Here is a 21,663-nt window from a genome sequence, read left to right as displayed (position 1 = left end):
CCGGAGCCAGCGTTAGAGCCCCTGATACCTCCTTAATCCCACAGTGCCCAGTGGGGGCTCCCTCTTGCAAACACGCACGCAAGCCCACACACGCACACGCACACCAATGTCATATGTCACTACTGGTCATGCACATGGGACCAGCAGTCTCTCTGGTCTGTGGTTTTAGGCTCAGTGCTCTCAAACGTCCTGCTGATATTTCAGCTGTTAGATAACAGGGGCATGTCCAGTGAACATGTAGAAGAACTTAATATGCAGGCATGTTGTCATGGTGATGCAGAACTAGAGATGTGCTGTAATTATGCATGATAATGTTGAGTGTTTGGCCTCAGCACCAAACAGTGTGGAGGCAGCATTTTTGACTAGGCCAGGTTGAATAAAGCCCAACTTTAGGAAGGAGTTAGACCTTTCTCCTCTGACCTTCACAACCGCCACTGTCCTGTGCATATACCATGGCTTAGTAGATGGAAAATGTGAGTAATTGTATGTATATTCTAGTCATTTCATGTGACTAATCTGATTGAGGATTTTATTTGTGTGTTTGTGCCACATGTTTGTCACCCTCTGATTCTTTCCCGGTGAAGCTTAGTAAAAGCTAATTAGCCAGGAAGCAACCATTACTAGACGCTTCCGATGCCACCCAGTGTGCAACAACTCAAGCCCTGTCAACATGTTGGGTTGGTTGGGAATATCTTCCTCAACACAGTTCAGTTTCTAACTTTTAAGCTGATGGAAGCATCTAAACTCGAGCTTTGGCAATGAAATCTTTATCGTTTGAATAAATAAGACCGCTTACTCGGGCAAATATCTTGTTTGTATGATCTGTTGTCATGATGGAACAACACTAGGGAGGCACACACGTGTTGCTGTTCTGCTTGGTTACTTCTAGTGCAAGGTCAATCAGATATTGTTCCAAGATACTGGGGTAACTTAGAAAGTTCTTCCTTCTTAATTTCATGTCATCATCGCTTTCAAGACACTACCAAAAAAGTCAGCTGAGATCTGTTGCAATGCAATGTGACCTGGAAGATTGCCTTGATGTGAATCAGAATAGCAATTCCTTTCTTAGTTGACTATAGGGCCTGTCTCCTGCTTTAGAAGACATGAACGCACATTTTAGACTATACCGTATAAGCAATATGTGTGTTTCATCCCAGTTGCTGACAAAAGCAGTTGTCATATATGTATAAAGGATCCAACAGTGTGAATTGTTACCTTTTTTTTAATTTAGGGACAAATCACATCATATTGGATGTAACTACCAGTAAAGAATTGTTCTAGTGGTTTCATTGTTAAATAGCATCTGTTAAATTTCACTCAAAAATTATGTTTTGTCTTTTTAAATTTCCAAACACAGTATTAGTGGCAGATAATGTGTTCAATGAAGGGAAAGAGCGCTTGAGGGAGATATTCACCCTTTCCTTCTGTCTCAGCTTTGCAGTAAATGCAAGCATTGTTTTGTCGGTTTCATAAAGTTGGGGAAAAGGCCAGACACTGCCCCACAATTAATACTATGGCAAGTCAGTAAGCGGTTGCATTTATACCAGTTTAATCTCGTTTCAGACCGCACCCAATGTTAACTCTTCACCTTGGCTGTCAGTAAGGTTATCCATTGTATCTGGGTTCTTTGGGGCTGAGGAATGGGCTCTGTATGTTGCGGTCTTGTTTCTAGGAAGAGTGTTTTCTGAAGTGTCTTGTTTATTGCCCTGTAAAGTTTTGTAAAGTCATTGAAAAAACTCAGTTTCTGACAGCTTCTTTATTCTTTTCTATAAAAAAAAATATTGCAGTTTACCTTCCAACCTTGGTCCCAACTTCAGAGGCTTCGTACAGCTGTCATTTTTCCTTCTTTATGGTTTGCCTGCTAGATCGTCTTAATGCTTGGGAATGGTTTGGATAAATATTAGAGACTTGCAAAGCGTTTTTCTAGATTTGCTTCCAGTATGATAGATGCGTCTTGGCTAGCCGTGCTCTTTATAGTTTATAATCCTTGGTTGGAATTGTGTCTCCTAGTGTTTGATCATCAAGGGGGATGTCTGTATTCTGTATCCAAAACTCTGTTGGGAGGGAAGTGTTCTGCTTCCTGGTTGGATTATTACAATCCGTCAATCCCGTGCTTCCCGCTGGGAAAGCCCCACAGGTTCCACTTCAGAGCAAAGGCAAATACGCATCTAACCATCATCCTCCTTACCACTTAGGCCATCCCAGTGAGGCCTGGCCTTAATCCTGTCCCGTGTACCCACCTGCCACCCTGCATGTACTATCAGCCTTAGTGCTCTATCCCATAAAACCCTCCACACAGTTCCTATTTGATATTATCCTGTAGCAGAGATGTCAATTACCACTTTGTGATAGTAAATAAGGAAGTAAACATTTATCTAAGTGTAGATGTTGATGTAAAATGTATTTCCCGGGCATGTCTTGTTAAATGGTGTTTAAGTTTTCGGCTCGTTTCTACTGAATGTTGGTCCTTACTCTATTGTGATGCCCTAAAAGCCAATGGATGAAACCAAGATGGCTTCAAATAATGGGGGAAACCCAGAATCACTGGAATGTTACGAGTTTAGCCCGACACTGGGCCTCTGTTAAACAACCCCTTATGTCCTGCCTCCTATTTCCTGATAAACCCTTGGCCTCGTAGTTGGAGGGGACTGGGGGAAGGGCGGACAGGCAGAGAGGTTATGACCATGAGCAGGACTGCACACAGGGCTATGGCAGGTCAAATTTGGTTGTCTTGTGCTTTTATTTGGCTTCTTATTGTAGACCATATATAGAAATATAATGCGGGCACAAAAAGCTCAATACACTCCGGGGTTTGCTGCTGCATTCCTATTTGTTTACAACAAGTGGCCAGTGTTACATAAGAAGTAACCTTGCTTCGTAGCTGAGTCACTTCTTCGACCTTAGGAGTATTCTGTATACCCCATCTGCTACTTCGACAGCCCTTAAACGGCAACCAACCCTTTGGCAAGTTACACTCTCACAAATACTTCTACAAACAATTGATAGTGGAAAAAGTGTTCAAATGTGTAAGCTCTTTTAATACGTATCCTAAATGTGGGTGGTAGAGTGTATATTGGGTTGGAAAAAGTCAATTGGCACATCGGAACAGATGTCAACTCATGTTCTGTAATACAATAACAGATAATAAAAGTAGTGACTATTGTGATGGTGCGACGTGAAAGTAATGAACATTCAAATTGCACACAGATGTTTCTCTTTTGCTGTCATAGCTTTATATTTGAGCATTTGTATTAGCAAAACCAATCAGCTTGTTGCCTTGCTTAATTAATGTGTTTCCATGCAGCCCAAAGGAAAGACTGTTTAATAGGGTTTAATTAACAATAGTGTTGAACATATTTTGTATATGTACAGCTGGCGCCATTTGTCATGTTCTTTAATGCTCCGTCACCAATCAACTATTTTGGATTTTTGTCATTGCTATAGGGGGGTTATCAGCCGGTACGTCTTAATCCAAGAAACAGGCCCATGTATATACTGATAATCTGTCTATACTTAAAGCTTAGAGATCAGTGCATGCAGTTCAGAACAAACATAGGTTTGGTCACATGACAGAGCAGAGCTGGGTCGTAATAATATAAGAAAGATAAAGACCAGGGTGGTGGTGCTAAATGTTGGGTCAAAAACAAAACGGGGACCAAATGTATGTCAGTGCCCCTGAACCCTGTTCTTTCAGGCCTCTCCTCGTCTGGCAGAGAACTGTGGATGTACTGATCCTGGGAAGAGAGAAACATGACCCTCTGCATCCACCCCAATACCCGTCGGTCGTGAGGAATGTGAAACTGCTTGTGCTGTGCCAGTAATTAATGCTTTGTCTTGTTTTCATCTTGTTTTTCAGGATTCTGTGGACTCAGACGGCAGGTGTTTTTCTAGTTGGATTTTAGCCCACTGACATTCTCCCACAGCCATGGAATCGGTATGTTGACGAATCACGTCTTAAAATCTAACCACCCCTCTGATGCTCATGTTGTTATAACAGCTTTCACTAAAGTGCTTTTAGTGAAGCACTTGTTTCTTTAACAGATGATTTCTGGCTGCTACGGTTTTTGTTTGCATTATTGTGTGTGTGTGTGTGTGTGTGTGTGTGTGTGTGTGTGTGTGTGTGTGTGCGCGTGTGTGCGCGTGTGTGTGCGTGTGTGTGTGCGTGCTCAGCAACTGGAGAACAAATGTCACAATTGCATCTTTTTATCGTCTGTTTTGGAACATGCGTAAGTTTACAATAGATGGTGAATTGGCTCCTGAAGTCTTTGTCTAATGGGGTTTAACTCGTGTGAACATGTTTTTAGTCTTGCACGTTTGCAGTTTCTTTAGCTTGAAAATGACATCATGGTATTAACGGGACATCAAGTACCTCTTGTTTAACCAAACAACCAGTGCAGGGTGCCTTTTCTCAAGAAGTACGTCTGTGCTTGTATACATATGCTTACATACAGGCAGCAGGCACTACCCTTTATTGTCAGTCATGCAGGACGCTGTGTGTGCAAGAGTGGCTTGTACCAACAGGCAGGCTGAAAGCACAGCAGCACTGAGCTTTATCCACTGGAATGCGTGTATTAAGAATGGGGCTTAGTGAATGCATAACCTCTGCTTTCGTGTGTGTGTGTGTGTGTGTGTGTGTGTGTGTGTGTGTGTGTGTGTGTGTGTGTGTGTGTGTGTGTGTGTGTGTGTGTGTGTGTGTGTGTGTGTGTGTGTGTGTGTGTGTGTGTGTGTGTGTGTGTGTGTGTGTGTGTGTGTGTGTGTGTGTGTGTGTGTGTGTGTGTGTGTGTGTGTGTGTGTGTGTGTGTGTGTTGTGGAGACCATGAAAAGTAGGTCACAGCCTCTGTAGTGCAGAACTAGCATGTGTCAAACAAAAGCCCTCCATTACCCTCCCTCTCATTCACAGATGCATTGCACACTCACAAAACCTCTTCCTTGGGTTAATGTGACCTAGCCGAAAAGTCCTGATTATGTAAGATCCTAGATGAAAAGTGCAACCACTTTTATCTTAATGTCACAGTTAGACACCAATCAGACAGTTGGCGTATACAAACCACACCTTGATGAAGGACATAGTTATTGGATTTTTCGGTCAACAAACACACTAGCTATTACATAAGGTGGCAATCATGGATGGAATTCACCGCAGAGGCACATCAGTCCTGAAGAAAAAGCCATCTTCTTTCAATTTAGTCAGATCAAAAACATAGTGAACACAAGCCGGAGAACAAATCTAACATGTTCTCCAAGAATCAGAAAACCATAGAATACAAATCATAACAAAGAATGAGCTGCCTTGTGATTAGTGCCTGAACCCCCTTACCCCCCCTCACTAACAGTAGAAGAAGCAGCACATAATTGAAGCCTGTTACGGGGCAGCATATCTGCACTGATCGCCTTATCCGAATACATTCTCAGTCAAAATTTGATTTAATTGAACTATCTGACTTTATGATTCGATACAGATAAGTACTGATGTTGCATAAAGGGCTCTACAGAATGCGCAACATATCTTTATATTGAGCCCTTTGCAATACCTGCAACACTTGCTCATCCCCTTCATCTTCGCAAAAATCGTTCTCCCTCTGTCTCTGACTCTCTTACCCGTCTCCCTCCCACCCCTCTCGTCTGTGTGCCTGTGGCTGTGCACCAGAATGAGCTGCGTCTGTTTACCTCTCCGAGCTGCCTATATCTGCTTACTGTCGGTGGAAACCAAGGAAACTGATCACAAAGCTTATAATGGTGCCAGGAATGGAGTACATGTTGTGTGTCTGTGTGGGCCTATGGTGGTTAGACACACACACACACACACACACACACACACACACACACACACACACACACACACACACACACACACACACACACTCCTCCGCCCTCTCCTCATGTGATAGCAGTCACATGGTTTCCAGGCAAGCAGCTAAGTAAATCAGAATCAGACTTTTATTTTTAACTGCTTTAAATCCTCCACCTGCTCTCCGTGGTTGGCAGAGCTAGCTGAGGTGCCTGGTAATCATTCGTGGCCTCTTCCCCCTGTGTTTCTCTTTCACTCTGTGCCTGTCGCGGTACTACTTCCTCTCAGCCTCATTAAGCTCACGCTTAATGTCTACCTGCTCCCTATCTAAGTTTCATGTGGGTTTGGGTGAATGTAGGGACACTGTAATAATGAGGTTTACATTAGTGCCGACTTGAAGCCTATTCATACTCGCATTCCTCAATGCTGTACTGCAGAACAGCTCGAACAAGATTATGGACCAGAAGGGGTTACATAATATGCATTAAGGTTCTATAACATGACCGGATGAAGAGGTGCAACTACACTAGATGATAGTCTTTCGTTCAGCTGCTTAACAATCCACCCTGCTAGTGTGCCAAACTAGTCTTTAATGGTGAATTATAATAAACATATGGCATAAATGTGTAGTTCAGCAGCGATGTGTGAACTATACTTAAGAAGTCAGGCCTAGAAAGGGAAATTGATAAGATTTATATGAATTGTATTATTGATTTCAAGCTGATTTTTAATCCATTACCAATTAATCTTTTGGTGAGAAAGTTCATAAAGGTTTTTACTTGTCACATTTTGAGTTTGTCTTTCTCTTTTCACAATGGATCTGCCGCAAACAAACGTTAACCTGATGTGCATCTTTCATAGAAAACATCAATAAGCTGAGTGGATACTAACAGAGAGCACTACCAAGGAATTGGACAATAATCGTAGCCAGATGTGCGGACATGTTTCATTATCACATGTTGTACACAGGCTTTTACTGCGACCAGTGTCCTCTCTCTCTGCTATAGCCAGCCTCAGTGCTGATATCCGTCTGATTGAGCTTTGCCGAACTGAATTGTGGTTCTGTTGCTTCGCTTTGCCTGCGTTGCTCGTGCCGATAGTTGAGTAAAACTTCTCAAGTGTCGACGAAAGCGCCAGCCAATCAAATCCCGCTTATGCAAATATGCCAGTACAAGGACAGGTCAACCAAACCGCGTGTATGTTAATATGCTGCGAGAGCCATAGCGCAGGTCATTTCGTAATTTTCCCAAAAATGGAAGAGAAAATAGTAATAGCGGTAGCGAATTACCCGGTCTTGTACGAGCAGTCCCTCTACACATACCGGGATACAAACAGGAGGAACCAGGCATGGAGGGAGGTGGCAGAGACAGTGGGTGAAACTGGTTTGTAGGGCTGCACAATTAATCGAATTTTAATCACGATCACAATTTTGGCTTCCCACGATCAAAATCGCGGGATCGAGCGATATTTTAAATGTGTCATTCGGTTCATAGAACGCTCAGTATCAACGTTTTTTTCCAAAGCCAATCTAGCGCTTCTAGCGAGTGATGGAGAAAACAAGCCTCGTATACAATACAATACACAATACTGGGTTTTCGTTTTAAAATCGGAGGCTTTTGGAAACGCTGCTGGCCCCGGGGCTGCTGATTAGTGTGGACAGGCAGAAACGCAGGCTTTTGGAAAAGCTAACGTAGGCACCCATGAGCGCTTTCTGATTGGGTCTTATCGATCACGAGTATCCTTCTCTGATTCGTCACGCTCCTACCATGTGACCCTTCCTTACCCGGAAAAATTCAAATCAGCTGGGTATCGGGTCAGATCAGCTGGGTATCGGGTCGGATCAGCCTTGACTACCAGTGGTAAACATGGATAACGAAGTAAAAGCGCTGTTTACCTTGTGGTCTGTGGTAGCAGTTGTTGTGCAGGTAAATTCTGCATTTTATAATGCTGCAGCTGCAACCGGCACGCGCATGCCCAGTATGCGTGAATGGTCACGTTTTCGTTTTAAAACTCCGGATTAAAACGAAAACGCGGTAGTGTGGACGAGATAGAGACCTATTTTATTTTGATGCACAAATGTGTACATTAGCAGGAATGTAGCAACTGGACGTGAAAGCAGTAATAATGAGCCTTTGTGTCAATACAAAATTTTTTGGTTAAAATTTAACAAATAATCGTGATAATTAATCGGGATCTCAATATTGATTAAAATAATCCTGATTATCATTTTGGCCATAATCGTGCAGCCCTACTGGTTTGTATACGCCTGTTTGTTTGGGGCGGGAGATTAATGTGATTGGTTTTCGGTCGCATTAGCCCCAAGCACCAGACACGCCCACCGGCAAGCACCAACGCAACGGAACCGTGTGTTTGCTGCGTTAGGAGGAGCTGAGAGGGGAGGTGTGTTTTCGATTTGGAGTAGATGAAAGGCAGACATCTCTGTAATCTCACCTTCTCTACTAGCTCCCTCTCCCTTGCAGCTCCCCTCTATCTCTTCCTCTTCCTCCAAAGCAGGGCTTGTTCCTCAGTGGGGATTAGTGTGTGCAGCAGCTCTGAAGAGGGAAGTGGGCCCTGCCAGTCACATTACATAACTCGCCCCCGCTAGTGCAGCTCGGCCTGGCCCGGCTGGAGAGACGACTATAGAAGCTTTGTTTTCCCAGCCTTCCCTTCTTCCTCCCCTCTGCTCCTCCTCATCCTCCCCCTCAGGCAGGCTGCACACTGATGCCGTATAGAAGGAGTCTGTTTGCAGGGAACAGGCACGCCACTGTGGCATGGAGTGCGGAGAAATACGCTAATAGCGAGCTGAATGGCAGAGAGCTCACATCTTAGGCCGGGGAATGTGGGGTTGTTGTATGTCGTATAGTTTCAAGGAGATGGGAAGCAACGGAATGCAGTACTATGCCTTACGAGTCGCCTAGCGGCTCTGCATCAACACGTCTTTGTCACATTTCCCTAGGGTGGCAGGTTGTGAGTCTTCCCAAATTCTGTGTTGTCGTTTCATTTTCCTGTGCAATTCGACAACACACACGCACGCACGCACTCTTTCCAACCTGGCAGTCTGCCACTGTTAGTAGGGTGGGAGTGGGAGGCCAGTGTGCCCTGTATAATGGAGGTTCAGACCAGTTAGCATTGTGTGTGCGTAGAAGGCACTTGTTGGTGTGAGAGTGAAAGATAAATAGCAGCATGTTCTTCTTTTAGTGGAGGGTTTGTTTTTTATTTCTGAGTTTTCCTCTCTTGCTCGTGGAATGTTTGTTGGAAAATGTGTTGTGTATTTATTGTTTATTCTTTAGGGCTTTGGTTATGTAAATCTGTGTTGAGGAACGCATTACTCCATATGTGTCGTAAAAGCCATTTAATGCTGCAAAACCTTTTGACGAGGTTGACTTTGAAAAGAAAAGAATGTGTTTACATTTGAATCACCTTCCTGCTATTTAGATATCAACACAAATAATGTGGTTAAGCAAACAACAAAACGTATAGTAATATCTGCGCAGCCATGAGCACAGGATGTTGGTTAGCTTTCATCAAGATTTATTTTCTTCCTGCTCTTGCTGGGAGGTCATGGCTGCTTCCCAGGCACTGTTTTCCACAGGCTTAAGTACATGTTAATACACGCACGCTCAAACAGGATCTGTACCTGATGGTTAGACTCATTTAGACTCGCTGCTGCTTTACATTGTTGGTGGTCTATGAATTGCCATGTATTCGTCTATCTAGTTACTCGTCTATCTACTGGAAACCTGTATTTTTGTTTTGTATAAAGTCACAGTCTCCCTGGTGAGTCATATCTGCTCCTTTCTTATCCTGTAACTGTTATTCATTTTGAACATCACTTCTATAGTGCAGCCCTTTTTTTTTATACATTGTGGCTCACCCAAATCGTGTTATTTATCTTAAGTTTTTCAGTTGCTTGTAACTAGTAGCTTAATCAATGAAAGATTGACTTTAAAGTATCATAATATGGCATCAACCTGGAATTCCCTGAGAAAAATGTTCATGTTGGTCATCTGGTAAACGTCTTTGACCTCTAGTCCACTAGTGTACCGATTGGTTTGTTTTTATTGGATTATATTACGATGATAGTATTTAACTCAAATGCATTGGAAACAATATATTTCCCAACCCTACAAATGATATTGGTGATGTATAAAGTGTATTCTCCTGTTGTAGTGAGCGACTTCAATGTCGATTCATGGAAAGGCTGGAAAAAGTCAAGGACTCTGTGTCTCTGATTTACATTCGTATTCTATCTTGGCTTCATCTCTGTATTTTGAGATGGGCTTGAGTGTGCTTTCAGTGCGCCAGCCATGAGCCAAGTTCCCATCAAAGTGTAGCAGCTACACCAAAGACTTTGTTTAGATGCAACGGCTAATTTTAGAGCTGCTAGGCTCTTGTCCAAGGTGGGGGAGGATAAGATAACATTGAAGCAGCACCCCCTCCTTACACAGTTAAGTTTTGTTTGTTCGTCAAATAACTCAACCAGCTGCTTTCAACGGCACAAAATTCGAGTGGTGATGTTTTTGCAAAACAGCTACTCACGTTTCCTTGCTTTCATTGGGAATCACAAAAACAAAGAGACGTTGTGTGGCAGATAAGTCAACATGGTTTCCTAGAATAGATTGATATTTATACCATTTGTATTTATGATGTCATTCAAAGTATATAACTAGAAAAGTGACTGTGTAGCTAAGAGTCTCAACACCCCTTTTAAAGAAAAAAAAAAGGGGCCCTGTGCCTCTTTATATAGTCGTGTATAATTCATTGATTTTTTAAATTTGATGCCACTGATTTAAATTCCATTTATTTGAAAGCGTGTACGCACTCATTTAGCTTGCATAACACATCAAACCCATGCATGGGCCTTGTGGCAAAGCTGTCCCGGTCTTGCCCGCATATCCCGTCCCTCTCACAGCCGCAGAGCATTGACCTTGGTTTCAAGTAGCTGTGCTCTGTTGGAAAGCCAACACCTCTCCCGGGATGGGCTGACCTTGTTGTCTGACATACTGTAAGTCTGCACGCCCCTCTCTGTCTCTCTCCCTCTCTCAGCTAAACATCAGAGGCCTAAACAAGTCTTTTCGTTGGTAACTTCCCCATTGCCAATCCAGTGCAGAATCCCCTAAAGAAACGGGTCGCTTTGTGGTGTTGTTGGAATACAAAGGCGACATAACTGGTGAGGGTTTGGCAGGTTTGGGCCTCTCCCTACGCAGGTGTTCCTTCATCAGAAAACCTCTCGATGAAAACAAACTTTTCATGAGGGTGTGTGAAGCCGTACACTGTTGTCCCCTCCCTTTTATGCTCTTGCCTTTGATTCCCAGCAGCTGTCCGGCTGTGTACAGTGCTTGGATGGCTCCAGGAAAGTACATTCATTACATTGATGGCCCATAACTGAAGAAATCTACTCCTGATCACGATTTCACTCAGTCCTTCGAGCGTATTTCTGATATTGGCCTTCTCACTTTATTAGAAATGAGCAAAATTAGAAGTGTGTTACATTGTGTTAACATGTACTACAGACAACAAATCCTGCAGTTATTGTAACTGTTATGTAAACACTGCAAACAGGTTGTAATGTTTCGTAAAGTCATTATCCATGAAGCATATCTTTATTTAGTGAGCTGGGATGCTCAACATTTGAATTTTCTCATGCTTTCTTCCATACCTATACCCCAAAGCATCAGCACATCCACCTCCATTAAGGCGTTTATTGTACTATACTTTAATTCACTGTAATGGGGAAACTGGTGTTGGAGATGTATCAGAAATGCTGCTGAATGGGCGGGCCAGCTGAGCCTGCAGCGGCACAGACACAATGTAAACAAAGTGGCCTTGGTAACTGTAGCTTACCAACCAAGGACGGATATCATCAGATGACCCACACAACTTCACATCTTGGATAAACCTTCGACATTTGGACTTATGCTGTGCAAAAGGCTACGATGCCGAGCTGTTTATCCCCCAAAATGGTGTTGTACTCTAACTGGGAGACATTTGTTTGCTCGCTCGTCCAGAAATTCCAAGGTGAGACACAAGGAGTGTGTTCATGCGTGTTGTTACGAAGACGTTAGCTAGAAATATTTGTGCTGTAGATGCTGTGGTCCGACAGTGTTCCACACACTAAGGCACATCCAATAGACCAAATACTTCAAATACAAGTCTCTCCCTTTTCCGTTCTGATTCCTGTAACTGAGAACGTAGGGAAGCAATGTCACAAAGAAACCGCCTGGTCAACCTTCATTGTGGAGGTTTAGACAAACATTAACGAACTCTGGTAAACCTTGCCTCTTATGAGCAAAGCTTTGAGATACATGATTCTGTTGAGAAACATTTCCTCTTGAAATTGACAAAAAGTATTCCATGGGAGAAAATAGGTTATTGTTGCTTTCATTTTGAATGTAGTAAAATGCTTTCTCATATTTACTCGTACCAGGTCTTTAGCCTCCAGCATTAGTATCTTGTTGAAGGCCATCTGGAAATCCTTTCCCTCTTTATTTATACAAAAGCAAAAAACTTAAAACCTGTCAGCATTGTGTGTGTGTGTGTGTGTGTGTGTGTGTGTGTGTGTGTGTGTGTGTGTGTGTGTGTGTGTGTGTGTGTGTGTGTGTGTGTGTGTGTGTGTGTGTGTGTGTGTGTGTGTGTGTGTGTGTGTGTGTGTGTGTGTGTGTGTGTGTGTGTGTGTGTGTGTGTGTGTGTGTGTGTGTGTGTGTGTGTGTGTGTGTGTGTGTGTGTGTGTGTGTGTGTGTGTGTGTGTGTGTGTGTGTGTGTGTGTGTGTGTGCTCTCTTTGCTGCAGGCTGTGTAAAAGCTGGGCTAGAGCCAGCAGCCAGCCAGCAGGACAGACAAGGAAGCAGATGGATCTGTTTGGACTTAACCCTTCCCACGCCACTTCATCCTCCTGGCCCTCCTCTTCCAACCTGCACGTCTCTCTGCAGCGTAAAAAGCAGTAGCAGAGAGGGAGTGTGTGTGTTGGGGGGATGGGCGGTATATGTAATGCTACTAGTACCAAGCAGAGAAAGCAGAAAGAGAGACAGAAGCGAGAGAGAGAGAGAGACTTTGCCTTCGCAGACTTTTCCTCACAGACCCCTTGTGTGTTAACATATGGCTCCTGTCTCCATGTTGGAACTTCTGGTGGGCTCTGTTCCTCTGCTGTGTCTCTTTCGCTTTCCTCTCTCTCTCTGGTACATTCTGCCTCTTGCTCCCTCAGCCAAACCAGCACTTTGCTTGTTTGTCCCGGGTTTGTTTTGCCTCCTTCTGAGATATTGAGTCACCACACCCTGTGAGATCCACTGGCTGTCTGCTGGCTGTTTTAGCCCCTTGCCCTTTTTATGGCTCATGCTCTCTTTCAGTGTTAAGAATTTTCACCTGAAAACATGTTATTGCTTATGGTTTTATGGCAAAGTAAATACACAGAGAGTATGAAGTATAACTCATGTACTCAGAGGCCAGGTCAGTCATTGACCAGCGTGCTCCAAAGAGGGTTTTGAAGTGTTGGTCAGATTTGGCGTAGTCTCTTTCTTTTTACAAACAGGCCTTTCATAACTGACAATCTAATCATTGTGTGGTTTTCATAATTTTGTACCAGACATTTGTATGCTTTGTTCAGTGTGACATGGTGTTTAATATATGCCTATGTCTGTCAGTCAGTGGTTTGTAGACACAAAATGTTGCCCGAAATTGGCTTGAAAGAGCATCATCATTGTCCATCTTTACTTGCATTTGGTTGTTTTTTCTAACTCAGGGGTGTACAGGTTATAATGTCACATGGAAATATGATGTGTATGCTTGAGGCATCTGCGAGACACAGAGTTTGTGGGAGAATGCAGGGTCCCGGTTAATTGCAAATCAATGGTTACTGAGTCACGTTTCTAGAAGACACCCACCCTGCTCTCCCTGCTAACCAGCAGACTGTAAATAGAAAACCCTGAGGGAAGATCAATACCCACTCTGCCTGTTGATGGTGGGGGGGGGGGGGGGGGCTGATTGTGTGAATGAATGTACAAGAGATGCACTGCGTGGATTATAGTCCTTCTATGGTATCTAAAAACTTCACCATCTTATTTCCCCATGTTATACTTCTCAAGAAGTTCTCCTTCTCTTAACTTTTTATTTTCCCTCTCCTGTCCATCTTTAACCTAAACACCCCCATGACCCTCTATTATCATCACCACCAATACCCAGCCACTTTACTTAGTCCCCTCTTGCTGTCTACCAACAGAGGTGGGAGCTGAATGCAGCGGGGGGGGGGGGGGGGGAGAGGTTGTCGGGACAGACATCTGTGGCTCTCTCCAGCCCTCTCTGGGCTCCACTGCCTTGGTATTATTGTTCTCAGAGATGTAGATAACCATAACAGAAGGAGAGCAGAAGAGCTGCAGCCAAGTATAGAAAAGGGCAAAGGAGAGGAGCAGCTTTTGTTTAAAAAGTGACAGGTCTTTAGTGTGGGGGTTTTATGGGTTATTGGTGGGGGGGATGGGAAGGCAAGGTTTACGTGAAGCTGACTTCTGATCCGAAAGACATAATGTTGTTGAAGCTTTGTAAGATAGCTAGTTAAGTGTACCATCCTCTTGTTTCCAACTTGTATTATTCCGACACCACGGGAAGTTTTGTTCTGTTCTTTCCCAGCGAGTATCAGTGCTGTTTTCTGCCCACATTACTCCTCTTTGCTTTCAGGACATTGTTGGCCTTTTTTGTGACCTTTGGCTAACACTTAATTGCACTGCTGTGACAACCTCACCACCCTTACAACCTTACTTCCTCTTACTTTGGCTGACAATTGAACCTCTATTAATTTCAGGCAAAAGTCTTGTCTTGTATGATGTTTATTTGAGAGAAGACTGTATGTAGTCTTGATGCTTTAAAAAGGGAAAAGGAAGTCATATTATATGGTACCAAAACTGTGCTTTGGTATCAGAACGTTTCAATGGAGCCTCCCCTTCCCTTTTGAGAGAAAGGTACAAATATTGACTCAAAACTGCTGAATGAGGTGAACCTATCGGGTACATTGCTCGCGTTAGAACCAGCATGGCTAAGGGGACATGAAAACCACTGCAGCTGAGGGAGTGATCATATTTCACAGGAAGTCTTGGATAGAAAACGTTTACACTGTGCATCCAGAAAGGAGAATATCTATGCTGTTTCAACTGTGTTGATGCTTTGTAAAAATCTAATTCTTTGGCATATTTACCTTTTTTAGTGTTATTTTAAGATTAAGGACAATTTCAACTGGCATAGTACAGCTTTTAAGAAACTACTTCTCATTGTATAGTCTCTCTTTAACAAAGGTTTTTGGGTTGGCTGCAATCACAAAGAAGATTTTAATTATAGCAGATGACCTGTCACACTTCGACCTCTGGGCAGTTTGACAATAGTGTTTTCTCAGAAGCTGCGGTTTCTGTTAAACACATGGACTTTCAGTGGCCAGTAGAGGACCTTCCAGTAGCACTATGAAGAATCAGGCTTGTGGTGGTGTGGCAGGATTTTGAGATTACATGTTTGTTTCGGTCCCACAGCGTCTGTGTTGTACAGTATTGGCCAACTCTGACACCAGCTCCCTGTCTGACTCGGTCTCAGAGAAGGCAGACCTGCAAAGATTGCTTTTTTGAAAAGAAACCCTTTGTGCCCTTGGTTGGTGTAACTGAGAGGTGTTTTTGTTCCAGTAGTACAAGAGACCAAAACGGCACAGTCATATTTGGCATGAATATACACTGCAAACATTTAATCCCTTATGTCATTTACAGTTTTGTAATTGTGCATTTTTAGAGATTTTTAATTGTTTTTATTCTTGCAAATGGAGACATGTTCTCTACCTGATCTTCACACTGTAAAAGCTAGCTAGCAAGCAACAAAATACCAGCGTGTATCATTACACACGTTATAATCCTGTGTATCTGGCTGTGAGCCTCGCAGAATAAAATGTGGATTATTTAATTTGAATTTGTTGGCTACATTTTTCTGTCTTATTTCTCCAGAACCTCCCACGCTTCATTATTCAACATTTGCTCCAGTTGTGGAGGGTTATATTTAGAAGTGTTGTTGGGGAAACCAACACACAATGTATACCAAAGCTTTTCTCAGTGGCTCATTCCTCAGATTTGAATTTATTTCAGCTCAGGGTTTCTCAAGACATATAGGAGAATCAGCCTCAATCTTAATCGCTCTTGCCCTGTGTCTGCGTATGTCACTTCCAGTGTCTATCCCTTGTCCATACAGATCCCCATGCTGTTTATTTCTCTCCCTTTGGTTCACTCTGTGTGAATGCTAACTCTGCCTACACAAGTTAGTTAAAACCAGGGATTTATTTGCCCATTAAAATAGTGAACTATTGTTATTCCTTTCCTTGAAATGACAACCTAAGTGCTGCTTCAGTGATTTGCATGTCAAATGACTTACTGATGTCTTCATGCACCTGATACTTGTCATGATACCACTGAAAAGCACAGCTATTCCACTCATTACCCAGCTCCATTATGTATGTTATTACCATGTTCCTATCATTGCCTTCCTGGGATGGTTTGCTGCCATTACAGCATGGATGCAGCCTAAGTCCTTTCTCAATGTGTCTGCCAGTATATTACCATGCCTATAAAATATATATATATATATATATATATATATATATACAGCCGCGGAAAAAATGAAGAGACCACTTCAGCATTATCATTTTCTCTTGTTTTATTATTTATAGCTATGTCTTTGAGTTAAATTATTTTATTTTATCGTATTCTATAAACTACTGAGAATTTTTCTCTGTGTTGGAATTCAACAAACACTGGAATGGCTGCCATACATAGATAAAGATTTAAGAACATTTTGGAGTGGTCTCTTAATTTTTTCCGCAGCTGTATATTTAAAATGATATCTATTATTTCCTGAATCATTTCCTGCAATGCTAAGAAATAGTATTAATGCAAGTTAAAACGAACATCTGTATGGTTTGATAGGGTTTGTCAGCATTCAAAAGGGGAGATCACAAAGAGCTTCAGGCAACAGGAAGTTGGTTCCTTCGTTTAGTTTTACACCGCCATGTCTGTTACAACATCTGTCCTCAGAGCTTTGTTTTCCCTTCCACAACACAGTACACAACTTGCATTTTGAGATCTATTCACTCAAGAGATTAATTTCAAAAAGCAATGTGATGCATGTAAAAGTGGTGTCACGGATGGAAGGCCAGGAAAATCTTTGTAATATAGCAGGCTTAGTGTGGACCTGGCCTGAGCTGCTAAACCTCCATCAGCCTTTCACAGTATGATTTTCCATTAGATGCATTAGCCAGACTTCGGGGTAGTCTCCCTCTCTCTGTCTGTCGTGTTCATCTTCTGCATCTGTTTTATTCTTTTCATCCCTCCGCCCTTAGTTGTTGGTTAAATGGAAGATTTGGGTCTACGTATGAATCCTGATTTTCATTGATTACAGTAATAGAAGTAAAAAGAAATGCAACAGCTCACTGCTTATGTTACAGTAAGCTCCCAATGTGGTGTTTACATGCATTTTGTTTTACCCTCATTACTAAAGATGTATTTGAATACATTAGAGTCAGTCCTGATCAATCAATGTGTAGACATGCACAAGAAATTCAACTACTATGTGTTTAAATCAAATGTGTTAGTGCCACAGATTGCAGGTTGTTTTTTTTTTGTTCATGGCCAGAAGGGAGAGTGACTCACTCTCATCCGCCTTCACATTCAGAATGTGTGTGTGTGTGTGTGTGTGTGTGTGCTTGTGAGGAGCAAGTGGCTTGTTTGTGCGACAGTGATGTGTTCAGATAAGACATCAGAGGTGTGGTGACTGTCTATTTTCTGTCCTGCAGCTTTATCCGCTGCTCCTGGACAGACCACAAAGCATAAACTCACACACTGTACACGTTTGGGTGTGTTGTATCTGTTCCTTTTGTCAGCCAGCAATAACCTACTGCATGCATTTCAAGAACACAACCGGGCACACACTGAGCAAGTATTCAATCACATAGCAGTGAGGAAGTGAATGCCACGTCCCCATATCGCTATTCAGCCTAAAAATACCGATGTGATTTGATCTTTGGTCCATATCGATCGGTCTTATTTTGGTCTCTTCTTTGGTCGTTAGTATCTACTGTATCACAATAATATGTATCCTAACAAGCATATCATAATATGTCTCAAATGGCTGTATTATTTCCAATATACAGCGCTATTAAAGTATGGAAACACACATTTCAAGGCCCATATTTTTCCATCCTAATCCAGTTTGTGCACGTCATTGTTTTAGTTGCTGTTGAGAATGTGTATCAGATGTGTTGATTTAGATTTGAAGAAGCCCTTTTTGGTGTTGGAGCATCGATTTTTATCCTTCCCAATTTGTTGTTCAAATAAACAAGTTGACGTTTCATTGGAGGAACTCACTTAAAGCCCAAACAAAAAACAATTTTGTAAATCTGCCCCTTTACTCCGTACCTTCCTATTGTTTCGATTTAAACTCTCTTCATATCTTACATCTTCTGTTTTCCAGGGTTGAAGCTCTTCTTTCCGACTCCTGCAAACAGTTTCACATTTGACAATTTATTTTAATATATCAGTTATTTGGCTAGCAGCAGGGGAGCAATGTTTCCTGGTCTGACAGTGCTTCAGTCTTTTCCATCACTGTAGTTTGAAGGTAACCATTGCTGACTAAGCTGTTCGTAGCCATTAGGCTGTCTAGACGAAGCTTGTAACATTTCACCTCTCTGTCCTGAGCATCTGCCATATGGTGCAGTGAGATGAATACCCTGTGCTTACTAGAACAACCCCCCACCCCCACCCACCAGTGGAGAGACCTACACTGTACCCTCTCAATGCTTACAGTATCTTTCCAATCAAGACTCACTCAGAGCAATTAGTAAATTAAATCAACTGTTCTGTAAGAACCGCCACAACTCTCTGCTGTAATCTCTGACAAAAACTAGGAAGTGGTGATGCAATGACCGGATACATCTGAAAAGGAATATTGGTAAATGGCCATCTACATGTATGCCTAATGTGCTGAAATTATTATTGGATAAAAAGGCCAATCTACAATGATTTTAAAAGTATTCTAACAAGCAAGATTCACTTCCTCCATGGCGGTTTTTATACCCATGAATATGTTAAGACTTTCGGCGTTTGCGTTTCAGACTGTTTTCAGACAAACTAGCAACTTTGAGCATGTGACCTTGGGGTCTAGAACAGTTTGGAATTGCACTTTAACTTCTTTCCTGTCGATTCAGAGAAAACATTATAAAAACACAATCAACAGATCAAAATATAAAGTAAATAAAGCATCGACCAATCATAATCACAACCTAAGTGTCTCATTGGTACTGGCTAATTCCAAAGACAAGAAGTAGAAAATGTGAGTCACTTTCTTTTTTTTACTGAAACTGAAATTAGCATATTCAAGAGTGGCATGACTTGGGTACAATTAGTCTTTAATGCATATACAGTGTGCTGATGTTATCATATGTAATACATATTTTTACTCATTGTGGTTAATTTCACAAGTTCACTGTCTTAATATAATTCAGAGCTTCCTCAATTTAGGAGTGAGTTCAGCATGTGACAATGTGCACTATCTGCGAGTTGTGAAATGCTTTATTTTGAAATGTCAAACAGTGTATTGCAGTCATCTTTCTTCTCAGATTTCCCATATTTATTGTAATGAAACTCAATTCAAGTTATAATTGAGGGATGCACCGATGCCAAATTTCTTGGCCGATGTTAAGAATAACAATTTGCCCGATGCCGATGTTTTAATGTAATTTGTTTCCACTGTTGTTATTCCACTCTCTGCCAGGAAAAGCACAAAAAAAAAAGGTTTCAAAGGCTGAGTTCGTTATTATAACATCATAGTACACTGTTTAGAAAGTACGCAGCTTCCCCGGATCACCTGCAGCTCTGCCCGCTGTGAGGGGGCCGGTGAGCGGAGCAAAACACGTTTAGAATTAGACTTATCACACTCAGCTATTTCATCTACCTCTGAATCTACCTAAACTAGTTATAAATATATTTACTCTTTACTGTCGGATCACTCATTACTGGATCAGCGAGCTGCATGAGACGGACGGGCTGTCAGGAGTGGGAGAGAGGAAGGCAGGGAGAGAGGAAAAGAGAGCGCTCCGTTTATTATTCCCGAGTTATTATCCAAAGTTACTGTAGACTTTGGAATAATGAAGTTAATCTACATAAGTAAATGGCGGATCTCTGGATGAAACAGTGAAATAGTCCCACACTGCCGACATGTTGTGTTTTAGTTTTCTTTAGTTAATGTTTTTTTTATATAAACGGACTACGGGTGCCACAGATGTTATGAGGGAACGCAGGAAAAAATAACAAAAGCATCGGTGACTGCCATCGGTGAACGTCACCTTATTTGCCGATGTGCCGAGTAAATAGGGGCGACCATCGGCCGATGCCGATGTCTGGCCGATGTATCGGTGCATCCCTATTATAATTCCATACACTGATATTGAAATTGCGTTCTGAAGTATGGGTTTTGTTGATGTTTTTGTTTAGGCTGCTAAAACCGTCAGTGATTTGGTTGAATGCCAGAATTAGAGCAGTTAATAACCCTGCTTATGCCTGGCACAAACAGTAAACATTATTTCTTTCTCTCATATAAATAAAAATGTGACGTGAGAAACATGGAAATGGATAGATCTGTAATTCATCCAAGTTTATTTAAGACAGGATTTATTTTTGAAGCAATAACTTAGCACCTTGTTCTTATAATGGGAAATACTATAACACATTGTGAGCCCTTTCACCCTTGGCTTATCTCTTCCTCTAGTATTGGTGTAATGCAGCACACCGGACCCTGAATAAGAGGAGTTCTTATGTCACCCTCCACAGAGTTTCCTCGTCCCGTCTTTAGCCCAGAGCAAAGTGGAATAAGCATTTTGGCATCAGCAATATTTGCTGCCCACCATAATGAATTCAAATGGCAGAGCTGCTAGTCAGTTTCTTAAATCCTGTGTTTGTGTTGTGTTCCCTCCCACACAAACGGGTCATTGAGCTCAGCCAAGGTGTAGGTATCAGACAGTTTCACCAGCTCCTGTTTCATCATTCAGCTTCACAATTTCTCATGCAGAAATGTTAATGGTGACCTCATGCTCACTTCACCTGTGCCCCAGTTGGCATTGTATTGTGCAACTTTCCAGAGCTGTGCCTCACATAGCCAACTGGGCTGAGCTGCACAGGAATGAGGCCCTGCCTAGCAGTGGAAAAAAGCACAGCACCTGTCACTGAGGCCTGGGGGGGGGGGACCGGACAGCGACATACCAGCAATGCTCTCTCTATGTTTCTCTCTGTGTTATTATTCCTTTACTTGGTCAGTAGGGTTGAACAAAATACTGTTTCATTATTTTGGTATGGATTTTAATAATCCTCACCTTTTCAAAGTTAAGAAACTAAACAGACGAGATGTATAAAGCCAGAAGCTCCTGCTTAATAATTTGCCATGCTTTCTTGGAGCTGTTTTTACAGTGATTTAAACTCGGAATTTGGTGAAAAATCCTAAATCAAAGTAGCTGGTAGCACATTGTCAATCACTTATTACTACTGTGGTGTAAGGCTGGGTATTGTTAGGACTTTAGGTAAGATACCAGTTGTGCTTATTGACAGGCGTCAATCATTTTGTAAATAAAAGATGCATAAGAGCTATAAAATGATTGAGAATGTATTTGCTTCAAAGATGTCAAATATCAGATTCCAGGGTAGATTAGAAAGGGCATAGGATACATTTAAAAGTACGCTTTACTACATCTGGCTGCAAGAACACAATCAGAACTGCTAGAAATGTGAGAATATAACTCACCCATCTGACAGGTTGTTGTCGTCTGATAGTATGCTTGTGTTAAAGATGAAGAAATACTGTGAACAGGTTTTGTTTAGATGCT

The 21,663-nt window shown here is 42.1% G+C and overlaps 1 protein-coding gene across 2 annotated transcripts in view; it reads left to right on the top strand.

The window, feature by feature from the left end:
* Nucleotides 1-21,663, top strand: part of ankrd11 (ankyrin repeat domain 11) — a 98,014-nt gene that overhangs the window by 20,549 nt on the left and 55,802 nt on the right. For both annotated transcript variants that reach the window (XM_063882660.1, XM_063882659.1), the window contains exon 2: nt 3,857-3,934. The gene's annotated coding sequence lies outside the window, so the exon portion shown is untranslated. The remainder of the gene's footprint in view (nt 1-3,856; nt 3,935-21,663) is intronic.

This window comes from Eleginops maclovinus, chromosome 4 (genome assembly GCF_036324505.1).
Source record: "Eleginops maclovinus isolate JMC-PN-2008 ecotype Puerto Natales chromosome 4, JC_Emac_rtc_rv5, whole genome shotgun sequence".
Taxonomy (NCBI): domain Eukaryota; kingdom Metazoa; phylum Chordata; class Actinopteri; order Perciformes; family Eleginopidae; genus Eleginops; species Eleginops maclovinus.
The sequence above is the reverse complement of the archived record's forward strand: the minus strand, read 5'-3'. Positions and strand labels throughout refer to the sequence as shown.